Consider the following 12,324-nt stretch of genomic DNA (forward strand, 5'->3'; position numbering starts at 1 on the left):
AATTATAACACATTATACATATATAAACTGCGTACAGAACAGAGGGCCGTGGATGGGGGTTTTCAGGATGCCGCTATTTACGCAGACCACTCTTAAGGCCTATGATTAAATTTCACATTTTAAAAAATAAAATAAATATCACGGGACAATTCACGCCAATTGACCTAGTCCCAAAGTAAGCTTAGCAAAGCTTGTGTTATTACTAAGCAATGGATAAATATAATTATACTAGCTTTTACCAGCGGCTTCGCACGCGTAAACTATTCGGTCTGGGAGTTGCAATTGAAATTTTCGGGATTTTACAAAATTCCCCTGGAAATTTCCAAAATTTAGATCGTGGTCTTCATTGAGGCTTCATTAAAATAAACCTAACCTAACCTAAACCTATCTGTAGATTACACGATTTAAAAAGTTCTTTTAATCAACAGTTTCATAAAAAAAACGTAGTATATGTAATGACCATTATATATTTCGTCCATTATTCGTTTTAAACTTAATATATTTTGATATGTAGGTTCCCCTTAATATTTTACGATTTTTAGTGTGAATAATATAAGATACAATAGTTTAAGGTCGTTTGTCACGGTCAGCTAGGCACTACAGCGCCAGTAGATGACGTTAGTGTGCAAATTCCTCGTATTTTATTTTTTTTAGGAATGAAATCGTGGATATTTTTATAAAATAATGTACATACGCCAATAGCGTGAAATTGTGATATATCGTACCAAGTTTCAGATGTATTTTAATTTAGAAAATACTTTCACTTGATCGCTGCAGTTTCGACTGAGATATTTTCGCACACATGCTTGTAATTTGTTGTAAACAGAAGTCTTTGTTAATTTCGCTCTCATGATCAAAGAGCAGATTGGCCTAGTTGCATAAGGCTAGAGTTTACCCTACCCACAGCTTAGGAAGTTCGGGTTCAAACCCGTTGTAAGATTTTGTTTTTTTTATTGTTCTTAGTTAATGATGTTAATATTTTTTGAAATGTGTAGCTAAAAATTTATAAGACCTAATTTGGGCACAAACATTTTTTTTTAAATTTTAGGTAAATCTGAATATGCACAGCACAACTACACTAAGTACTATGAGACTTATAATTCCTCACATCCACTCAAGGGTTGCTTGATAGAGATCCCTTCGAGGGATAAGTTCGCCTTTACAATGTCAAGGAAACCGAATCACGTACCAGAGTGGAACCCAAGTGGAACCTTTTCATATTCAATTGCGCTGTGATTTCTTTGGCAGGTGTATGGGATGTCAACATGACATTAGTAGCACATAGGTTCCACCCTGGTACGTGACTCAGTTTCCTGGACCGTAACTCAACGATTGTTTATTTATTTTTTATTTCCAATACAGTTTACATACTATGAGATAATTAATTAGTCATAATCATTATCCCTATACATACCTACATACACAGGCCTCCTCTCACAATGAGGGCTTGGGCGTTATTTTCAACGCAGGCCCAGTGTGAATTGAAATATAGCGCACACCATTAATTATTTAGCAGGTGTCTGTACGTTTCTTCACGATATTTTGCTTCAACGAAAAACACGTGAAAATATGAAATTAGACTTGTTTATTTTTATTTCAAATTTAATTGATTGGGTAGTAATCGAAGGCTCTATTGAACAACAAATAAAAAAGTCCATCACTAAGTCAGTTTTTATTTTATTTATTTAAATCAGTCAATTAAATTAGCCCACATACAACCACTGCTGAGTGCCTCTTGCATTTTCACGCCACTTTTCCAGTCTTGTGCCAGTCTCGTACACAGCTTACCAGCCGACAATGTATGTTATGACAGTGTTTTTCACTCTGTAATTAAATATTTTATTATGAAAATAAAACATATTTTGAAGAAAAATATATTTTGTCAAATGAACTTTTCTCTGAACTCCAAAATTACCGAGATATGAGGCTCAAAAGTTAGTCCGCTACCAAGGGGCTGGGGCCTTAGAAAAAAAAAACAGTAAAAAAAACCGGCCTAAACACCTACGGTCATGGAAACTGAGACTTTAGGCCTCCCCCATATTTTCCCGTGTTGCCAATACTCGCCACGTTTGATAAGCGGGTTGGCGAGCGTAGTAAGTATATGATGTGGGGTTGCTTGGAAAACGCTGCTGCCCATCTTCTGATATTATCCCTCAGCCGATTCCTACGGTACCCACGGGGGTGGTGGAAGTTGTATGTTGTACTCAGCCTCTACTGTACTTACTTTTTAATTTCCTTATAATGCGTCTTTTTCGAGACCAGAGTATTGATGCTTTATGTATTTTTTTCGCAAAGTTCGTGGCTTCATAATAATAATAATAATAATAATAATATGTTTATTTCTTAGAATATGGTACAAAAGATGGTCGAATTACATTAAGTGCGTCATATCCTGCCTCATCGGCGTAGAAATGTTAGAAATACAGTTTTATATTCGTTAAAATAAATTAAATTATCCAATTATTGGCGCAAAAATTAGCTAAGTTTAATTTACAATTACAATATTATACAATCTTATGGAATACATTAGTTTAATAATAATTCAGGAACTCATTAATTGAATAGAAACACATGTCAAGCAACCAATTAAACAATTTCTTCTGAAATTTATTTACATCTAGTGATTTTATGTCATTTGGAATCTTATTATATATTTTAATAGACATTATATATACATTTTTACCATATATTTTCATTTTTTGTCTGGGAACATACAGTTTGTTTGGATATCTTCCATTTGTTTTTTACGAACGGTATCATATAAAGGAAACCGATCAGGGTGCTTCCTGACAAACCTAGCTACTTCATATATGTATAAGCAGGGTAGGGAAGAATTTTTAGCTTCTTGAATATTGGTCTGCAGTGAGCTAAATAGTGAGCGCCACATACAGCCGAATGCATTTTTTTTGGGTTATAAATGCTCTCTGCACGTCAACTGAGTTGCCCCAAATGATCAGCCCATAGCGTAACACAGACGACACATATCCATGATACGCAGATAGGGCGGCCTCTCTAGACGTTAGAATCCTAAGCCTTCGTAGAGCAAACACAAATCTGTCTAGTCTGCTACATACGCTATCGATGTGTAATCTCCAGTTAAGATGCTTGTCTATAGTTATACCAAGAAAGGAAGCCGAGTCAACCGTATTTATTGAACTGAAATTAAGATTAATTTTAAGATCAAGGTATGGAGAATTATAGTTCTGAAAATGTATTATTTTAGTTTTATCTGTGTTCAATTTAAGTTTATTATCCTCTAACCATTTAATAGTCTTAAGCATTTCACTATTTGCTTCGGTTTCTAGTTTAGTCCTATCCCTACTCTTAATGATTAAGGTGGTGTCATCGGCAAAAAGTATACAATTGTGACTTAGGGATGCCGGTAAATCATTAATGTACAGCAGAAATAGGAGGGCCCTAGTACGCTACCTTGCGGTACACCACTGCTGACTGTTTTTGGAACAGATTTATGAATGCATTTCTTATTTTTTACAATATTTGTAATTTCAACACATTGTCTGCGTCTGCACAAATAATTTTTTAGCCAGGAATGAGCATTACCCCTAATACCATACCTCTCAATTTTATCCAGTAGAGTTTTATGACAAACCAAGTCAAAAGCCTTACTCATGTCAAGAAAAATGGCTAACACTGATTGTTTGTCGTTGAGGCACTTACTAATATTCTCGACTAGGGTAAAGCATGCAAGAGATGTGGAACTATTCTTCCTAAAACCAAACTGATTCGGGTTTAAAATATTAGTCTTTTTTAGAAAATCCTCTAGTTTAGTATACATTGCCCTTTCGAACACTTTCGATAATACGGGTATTAAAGCTATGGGTCTATAGTTATTCATTAGATTTGGGTCGCCTTTTTTAAAAAGTGGTTTAACTATCGAAAGTTTTAGGCCTTCTGGAAAACACCCTTGTTCGAATGATAAGTTAATGACATGAGCAAGAGGGGCTGCTATATAATTGGCACACAATTTGATTATTTTAGTAGGTATTTCGTCATAACCTGTACTGTTAGTATTTTTCAAAGTTCGAATGATTTTTAAAACTTCGTGTTCATTTATAGGAGTGAGAAAAATGCTCTGTGGCGACGAATCTATCCGTGCGTTATAATAGTTAGAGGATGTACTTTTTTGTGTTTGTTGGATGAAAAAGTCATTAAACAATTCACAAATTTCTGTAGGTTTAATATAAGTAATACCGTTTGATTCTATTTGATCTAGTTGGGTATCTTTAGTGCTAGTAGAATTAAGGTTATCTCTTATAATGTTCCATGCCGCTCTGCCCTTATTGTTAGATTTGTTTATATATTTAATGTTATTAATATGTTGAGACTGTAACATACATTTTTTGAGTAGCCTTGAATACTTTTTATACACCATGTTATTATAGATTTTATTTGTGTGATCATTTAGGTATTTAAAGTAGAGCATCCTTTTTCTTTTACATGATTTTTTTAATCCCCTCGTGATCCATCTGTTTTTGATTGGTTTATTCTGTATTTTGACTTTTATAATTGGAAAACATAGTTTAAATAAGAGTACAAGTACATAGTTTCCAATGTGAATTATAATTCAGTTCAATACTTGAAAATATAACTGCATTCACATTATAGATTATAGATAATGATAATCTGGCCAATTTCGAGGACAAATTACGATAATTTAATTTAGGAAAAAATTACTCCATTAGTTTAAAATGTCATGACAACCAATGACAACAAACGAACAAAAAATTATGACTTGACGAATTTGACATTTGACTTGATGTTTTTTTTTTTATTTTATGGAAAAGGCCACAAGCCATGCAGCCTTTATCTGATTTTATCACTACTAATTTATAATCCGTTAATGCAATTTTCCGTACTTATTTGTTAATACGTTCATGTTATGTGATTTTCTTCCTAATTTCTGTCGGAAATCCAAAGAATTGGCAATGCATTTGTTCGTTGCACTTCAGTCTTTTGACTGACGGACTTTGTACCTATGGCCAGCAAAAATATTTTTAAAAAAAGTTAAACGAGCTTCAAAATGGTAATTATGTGATTTTGATCAGACAAATCAAACGAAATCTGGCAACGTCGCTTAGCATCGAATTGTCGGCGAGCTGACAACGTAGCTGAAACGCACACTACTAACCGAGCCGTTGGCGTACGATACTGTCGCCGTCCACTCACATATTGACAAAAATTAACTAAAATAATCATCTAGATTAAGCTATTAATCAAAAGCTTTCTTTAGGTAAATAAAAAATGCCTCAAATAAAGAACAAACTAAACGTCAACAGATGTGATTTTAGTTTCAAATTATTCTTTCAAGCGCTCATGATTGTGTAAATATATTAGTATGGAAATCGTGCCGCCTTAATGTCAACTGCTCATCACCTTTTCCGAAAGATTGCTTTTTCTGATGCAGAGACGTTAATTATTCAAGAGTCCTGGTGCTTCAGCACCCGTTCCATTTCACCATATGCATTACGAGGAGCATAAATTGCTTAGCAACTGTGTTAAAAAATTGAAATGAAACCCGTACCCGTGAAATACTTGTTATTGAGTAGTACCTTATTCCGGTGATCAAATGTGGTCTTCACTTGTCTTTATCATTAGTTAGATCTCTATGCAAACTGTTTGTTGCTTACATCACAACTGAACGGTTTCTCTCCTGTGTGTATCCGCCTATGATTTATCAAATTATGTTTGACAGCAAACTGTTTGTTGCATACATCACAACTGAACGGTATTTCTTGTGTGTGTGTGTGTGTGTGTGTGTGTGTGTGTGTGTGTGTGTGTGTGTGTGTGTGTATGTGTGTGTGTAGGCATATGCTTATTCAAACTAGATTTCTGTGCAAACTGTTGTACACATTGCAATTGAACGGTTTCTCACCTGTGTGTGTACGCATGTGTCTAATTAAATTATTTTTGTCTGCAAACTGTTTGTAGCATACATCACAAATGAACGGTTTCTCTCCTGTGTGTATTCGCCTATGATTAATCAAATTATGTTTGACTGCAAACTGTTTGTTGCATACATCACAAATGAACGGTTTCTCTCCTGTGTGTATCCGCCTATGAGTAATCAAATTATGTTTGACTGCAAACTGTTTGTTGCATAAATCACAACTGAACGGTTTCTCACCCATGTGTGTACGCATATGCGTATTCCAGTGAGATTTATCTGTAAACGATTTCTTACATATATCGCAACTATACGGTTTCTCTCCTGTGTGTATCCGCCTATGTCTAACCAAACTACTTTTGACTGCAAACTGTTTGTTGCATACATCACAACTATACGGTTTCTCACCCGTGTGTGTACGCATATGCGTATTCCAATGAAATTTATCTGTAAACGATTTCTTACATATATCGCAACTATACGGTTTCTCATCTGTGTGTATCCGCCTATGTGTAATCAAATTATTTTTGACTGCAAACTGTTCGTTGCATACATCACAACTGTACGGTTTCTCACCCGTGTGTGTACGCATATGCCTATTCCAATGAGATTTATCTGCAAACCATTTCTTACATATATCGCAACTATACGGTTTCTCTCCTGAGTGTAACCGCCTATGTTTAATCAAATAATATTTGTTTACAAACTGTTTGTTGCATACATCACAACTGAATGGTTTCTCTCCTGTGTGTATCAGTCTATGGTTAGTCAAATTATGTTTGGCAGCAAACTGTTTGTTGCATACATCACAACTATACGGTTTCTCTCCTGTGTGTATCCGCATGTGTCTAATCAAATTATTTTTCTGTGCAAACTGTTTGTTGCATACATCACAACTGAACGGTTTGTCACCCGTGTGTGTACGCATATGCGTATTCCAATGAGATTTATCTGTAAACCATTTCTTACATATATCGCAACTATACGGTTTCTCTCCTGTGTGTATCCGCCCATGTTTAATCAAAGTATAGTTGTTTACAAACTGTTTGTTGCATATATCGCAACATTCGCAACTATACGGTTTCTCATCTGTGTATATTCGCCTATGTGTAACCAAATTACTTTTCTGTGTAAACTGTTTGTTGCATACATCACAACTGAACGGTTTCTCTCCTGTGTGTATCCGCATATGTCTAATCAAATTATTTTTGACTGAAAACTGTTTGTTGCATATATTGCAATTATACGGTTTCTCACCCGTGTGTGTACGAGTATGCTTATTCAAACTATGTTTATGTGCAAACTGTTTGCTGCACAGACCGCAACTGAATGGTGTCTCACGTGGTAAGTGTGTACGCATATGAACAGTCAATTCACTTCGTGCTGCAAACCGTTTGCTACATCTATCGCAACTATATGGTTTCTCGCCTGTGTGTATTCGCCTATGTATAACCAATTTACTTTTCTGTGTAAACTGTTTGTTGCACACATCGCAACTGAACGGTTTCTCGCCAGTGTGTATTCTTTTGTGGTCAGTCAATATAAAACGTCTAGTAAACTGTTTATGACATATGTCGCAACTGTGTGGTTTCCGTCCTGTGTTCGTATGTTGGCGGGTGGTTAAATCAGACTGGGCGCGTGTACTCTCCGTCGTGGGCCCGGCCTCGCCTGCTGGCTTCAGCTTGCAGGCATCCTCCTCTGCTTTGATCAGCATATCTGCAAGAAAGTGTTTTATTATAATTCTAAATTTTCCTAAATCTATACTAATAATTACGATAAATATTATAAAGACGAAAGATTTGTATTTTTGGATGTTTCTTACGAATAAACTCAAAAATTACTGAACCTATTTCAAAAATTCTTTCACCATTAGAATGTTACATTATCCTAAAGTAACATGGGCTATATTTATTACCAGAAAAATTTAGGGAGCCATACTAAAACTTCAATAATGTACCCCAAGGTGTACAAAGAAACAATCACAAAATGTCTTTCATCGCATACGCTGGGCAAACTATAGATATAGATGATAGATCAATAAAATGTTTTACAACATTAAATAATATATCAATATGTACAAAAACCTATTTCTTACCTTACCACTTTAACCTACCAATACCATGCATGGTAGCATGGTGTACGGTTGTGTCACTCTGAAGATGAGCTCTGGTTGAGTTCGAAACGCGTCAGTGTAGTGTGGTGGTGGTGGTGATAGATGGGTTTGTGTGATTTGTGTGTGTTCTTACAGTGTGGAGGTGGAGGAACTGCATGAACACGCATATTTTGCATAAGCTTAGCTATCGTAAGGTCGCGGGTGAGCAAGGAAATTCTTTTAGTTCATTGATATGGACCTCCGCAAAGTAACGCCTGATTCAATAAATTATTTAAAATCATTTCATGTTCAAGAATATTACAATACCTGTAGATTACTTTTTGAATTATTAAAAAAAAAAAAATTAAGATTGTTTTTTTTTTTTCTTTTTGTATTTTTTATTTCAATTCCAAATTTTTACTTTTACGGTCATCCCGTAAAACCTAAATTGAAACCTGAATTGAAATAAAAAATACAAAAAGATTCCAAAAAAAACAATCTTAATTTGATTGCTTAGAAACGATCTCTTGTCCGGGTGAGCGGTTAGTTCCAATGGAATACCGAAAAAAGTTTCTCGATGAGGGCTACGGCATAGATGTCGCTAGCGTCGCTGCTTAAGTGACTAAGTAAGAAACACAAGCTGAGATATGAGGTGCATAGGGAAATTCGTGTCGGTACCGTTGACCATCAGTGGTGTAGCGGTATAGCACGCGGTAGGGACAACCGAGGACCTGGGTTCGATTCCCAGTGATGGTCTTATTTTTCTGTTTTTTCTGTGCATCTATATTTCAGTTTGTATTTTCAAAAAAAAATGGTTTGTTAAAAGCAAAAACAAATTACAAGAAGGGTTTCCGTTGGTTCCACACTAGGCTAAGCCTAAAAATAAAAAAATCGGACCGGATCGAATCGGATCGGGGATCGGACGGGTCGGTTTAAATCGGACATTCCATTCAAAAGATATTACGAATTTAAAAATATCAATATACCTGTTAAATAAATTATCAAATGAATAGAGCAATTTAGTTCATCACAATATATTTTCAAGTGACAAGCAAAAATGTAAACAAACGTGTCCAGGTAACGACATGACAGCAATAGTCTATGACACACCTCCGCCGTGATTCCCAGGTACTGAGTAGTTCCGTGCCTGGACGCGGCTTCCTAATGCGAACTCTCTGACCTTTGGCCTGGGTTGGGGTACAGGATCTGGTGGCGCTCGAATCTTCGCAGCTAGTCTTGTTCTCACGTCTCTTCCGAACATGAGCATATATGGCGAATCTCCGGAACTGACTGGTGTGGCCCGAAGCAGAGCTTTAACTGTACGAACCTTATCTAAAATGCCACCACTCTCCCCTCCAATTTGTGTAGAGCTTTTTTAATAATTTGTACGAAGCGTTCAGCTTGTCCGTTAGTTTGCCGATGATATGGGGCAATGGTCTTGTGTACAATATTATTATTGTTTAAGAATATCTCAAACTCTTGTGATACAAATTGTCTAGCATTGTCAGACCAAGGTGTAAGGCAGGCCAAATGTATCAAATAATTCTTCTAATTTCTTAATGCAGAATGAGCTTGTGGTTGTCTTTGTTGGTATTATCTCAACCCACTTGGAAAAGGCATCCACAACAATCAGAAGTTGATAGCCCATTATAGGCCCTGCGAAATCTATGTGTATTCTTTGCCAAGGGCCTGCCGGGTTCTCCAGTGATGCAGAGGAGCTTTTGATGGTTCATTCTGCTCTAATCGACATGTTCGACAAGATTTAACTTTGTCATCTATATCTTTATCGATATTTTTCCAAAACACAAAACTCCGTGCAAGTAGTTTCATCTTCAAAATTCCTATATGTCAGAATGTAGTTCTTCTAAGATTTGTTGCCGTAATTTCTGAGGGATTATTACTCTGGAACCTTTTAGAATACAGTCATTTTGTATTGTTAATTCGTTATCCTTGAATCCTGATTCTCTGAGTGACGTGCCTGACCGGAGCGTTTCCAATAATTTTCGTAACTGTGGGTCTGTTCTTGTTTCTTCGGCAATTATTTCAGGCGAAATGTTTAGTATATTTATCTGTTGTAGTTGAAAATGTAATGTTGATCAATCTTATTTTCGTTAATTTTCTCAACCGGAAAGCGTGACAGAAAGTCAGCGTTTGCATTCTTTGTAGAAGTTTTATATTCAATAGTGTAGTCGAATCCAGAGAGGAAGTGAGCGTAGTGAAACAATCTCATTTATTGAATCAGGCGTTACTTTGCGGAGGTCCATATCAATGAACTAAAATAATTTCCTTGCTCACCCGCGACCTTACGATAGCTAAGCTTATGCAAAATATGCGTGTTCATGCAGTTCCTCCACCTCCACACTGTAAGAACACACACAAATCACACAAACCCATCTATCACCAAATCGTAATTGAATTTATCGTAAGGTCGCGGGTGAGCAAGGAAATTATTTTAGTTCATTGATGTGGACCTCCGCAAAGTAACGCCTGATTCAATAAATTATTTAAAATCGGCATGCGTAGCCGTGCAGGCACGTTTATATCTTAAATTAACTAAGCAACATCGTCTAGCTGTTCAAAATATTTGGTTTAATCAACAATGTAAACGTTTGAATGTTGTACCTAATTATATTCAATTCCGTTGTTATAATACCAGTATAGCTGCAAAAATTGCAATGGAGAGGGCTAAGAAAATTTGGTTAAATGAAGAGTCGCGTAGTTGGTTTCGTGTTAGAGATAATTTAAAGTTACATCTTAAAATTTTGCAGTCTGAGCTTACTTATAAATTACATAAAATTGAGTTCGATTGTTGGATGAAAAAGCCCGAATATTTGCTTCAGTGGACGCTCATAATAAGTATTTAACTCAATGTAAAAAGTTGCGTTGGCTTACGGGACGTAGATCACATTCTTTTTATTCTTTCAACAATAATAACCGGGAATCTAATAACGGTCATACTTTCTACCCTCGTGTTAAAAATCTTACTAATGTAGAATTTTCGGACGGTGAAAAATAAATTATTGGAAAAAGGTTTGAAGTATAATCTACCCTCTAAATTAAATCAGAAAATAGTGGAAGGTTTGGCGGTAGATTCAGAAGTTGCAATTGTGAGTAACAGCGGTGATTTAGAGACAAAGGTTTTGGTGGCGAATACACTTAAAAATACAAATATTACAGAGTGTGTTGCCAATGTAACGGAATTACATTCTTTGCGATCCGTTCAACGCAAAGTGCATGACAATGATTTGGTTGTTTCCAAGGCTGATAAGGGTAATTGTATTGTTTTTTTAGAAAGAAGCCAATATAATCAAAAAGTTTTAGATGTAATTCAGGGAGATGGTTTCACAGTTTTACAAAAGGACCCTACAATAACGTTTCATAATGAATTAAAGAAGCTTGTTAAAAAATCTCAATTTACCTTTGAAACCGAACAACAAAAGAGTTTTGTTATACCTATGAATCCGCAGGCACCAATTCTGTATGGATTGCCTAAAATTCATAAGGATAATGTGCCAGTTCGTCCAGTTGTCTCATATGTGAGTGCTCCAGCATATAAATTGGCAAGGAAATTAAATAGTGTTATTCGTGTAAAATCTTCTTTTAACCCATCATACAGTTTGAAGAATAGTTCGGATTTAGTTAGCAAAATTAAAGATTACAGCATTCCGCCTAACGCAACATTGCTTTCTTTAGATGTAGATAGTTTATTTACTAATGTACCATATAGTGAGACAATAGTTATTCTTAAAAACCATTTGGAAAGGAAGCGTTTACATCCTGGGGAGGTTTGTGAATTAATTGATTTGGTAACTTTATGCATGAAGCAAAATTATTTCCGGTTTAATGGACAGTATTATTTACAGAGTGATGGTTTAGCAATGGGATCACCTCTGAGTCCATTAATGGCAGATATTTTTATGGATTACTTTGAAATAGGTACATAGTGGGTAATAATAATATTGTGTATTATTATAGGTACGTTGATGATTTAATTCTGTGTTGGAGGGGAAGTATGAGACAGCTCGACTTGTTTGTGAATGGTTTAAATAACAAACATGTTAAAATAAAATTTAAAAAAGAATTAGAAGAAAATTTTTCGTTAAACTTTTGGATTTGACAATTATTAGATTTAATAATAAACACCAGTTCAAAATTTACCGAAAACCCACGTACACAGATGCCGTGATACCAGCATCGTCTAATCACCCGTGGCAGCATAAATTAGCAGCTTTTCATTGTTATGTACATAGATTGTTAACTGTACCTCTTTCTAGGAAGATTTTGATTTAGAGTTAAATACTATTTATCAGATAGCGTTGTCGAATGG

General features: G+C 35.5%; 1 protein-coding gene across 1 annotated transcript in view; it reads left to right on the top strand.

Annotated features, from left to right (window-relative positions):
- Window positions 1–12,324, top strand: part of hob (bridge-like lipid transfer protein family member hobbit) — a 61,581-nt gene that overhangs the window by 18,208 nt on the left and 31,049 nt on the right. The gene's annotated exons all lie outside the window — the stretch shown is intronic.

Source organism: Choristoneura fumiferana, chromosome 5 (genome assembly GCF_025370935.1).
Source record: "Choristoneura fumiferana chromosome 5, NRCan_CFum_1, whole genome shotgun sequence".
In the NCBI taxonomy this organism is placed as follows: Eukaryota; Metazoa; Arthropoda; class Insecta; order Lepidoptera; family Tortricidae; genus Choristoneura; species Choristoneura fumiferana.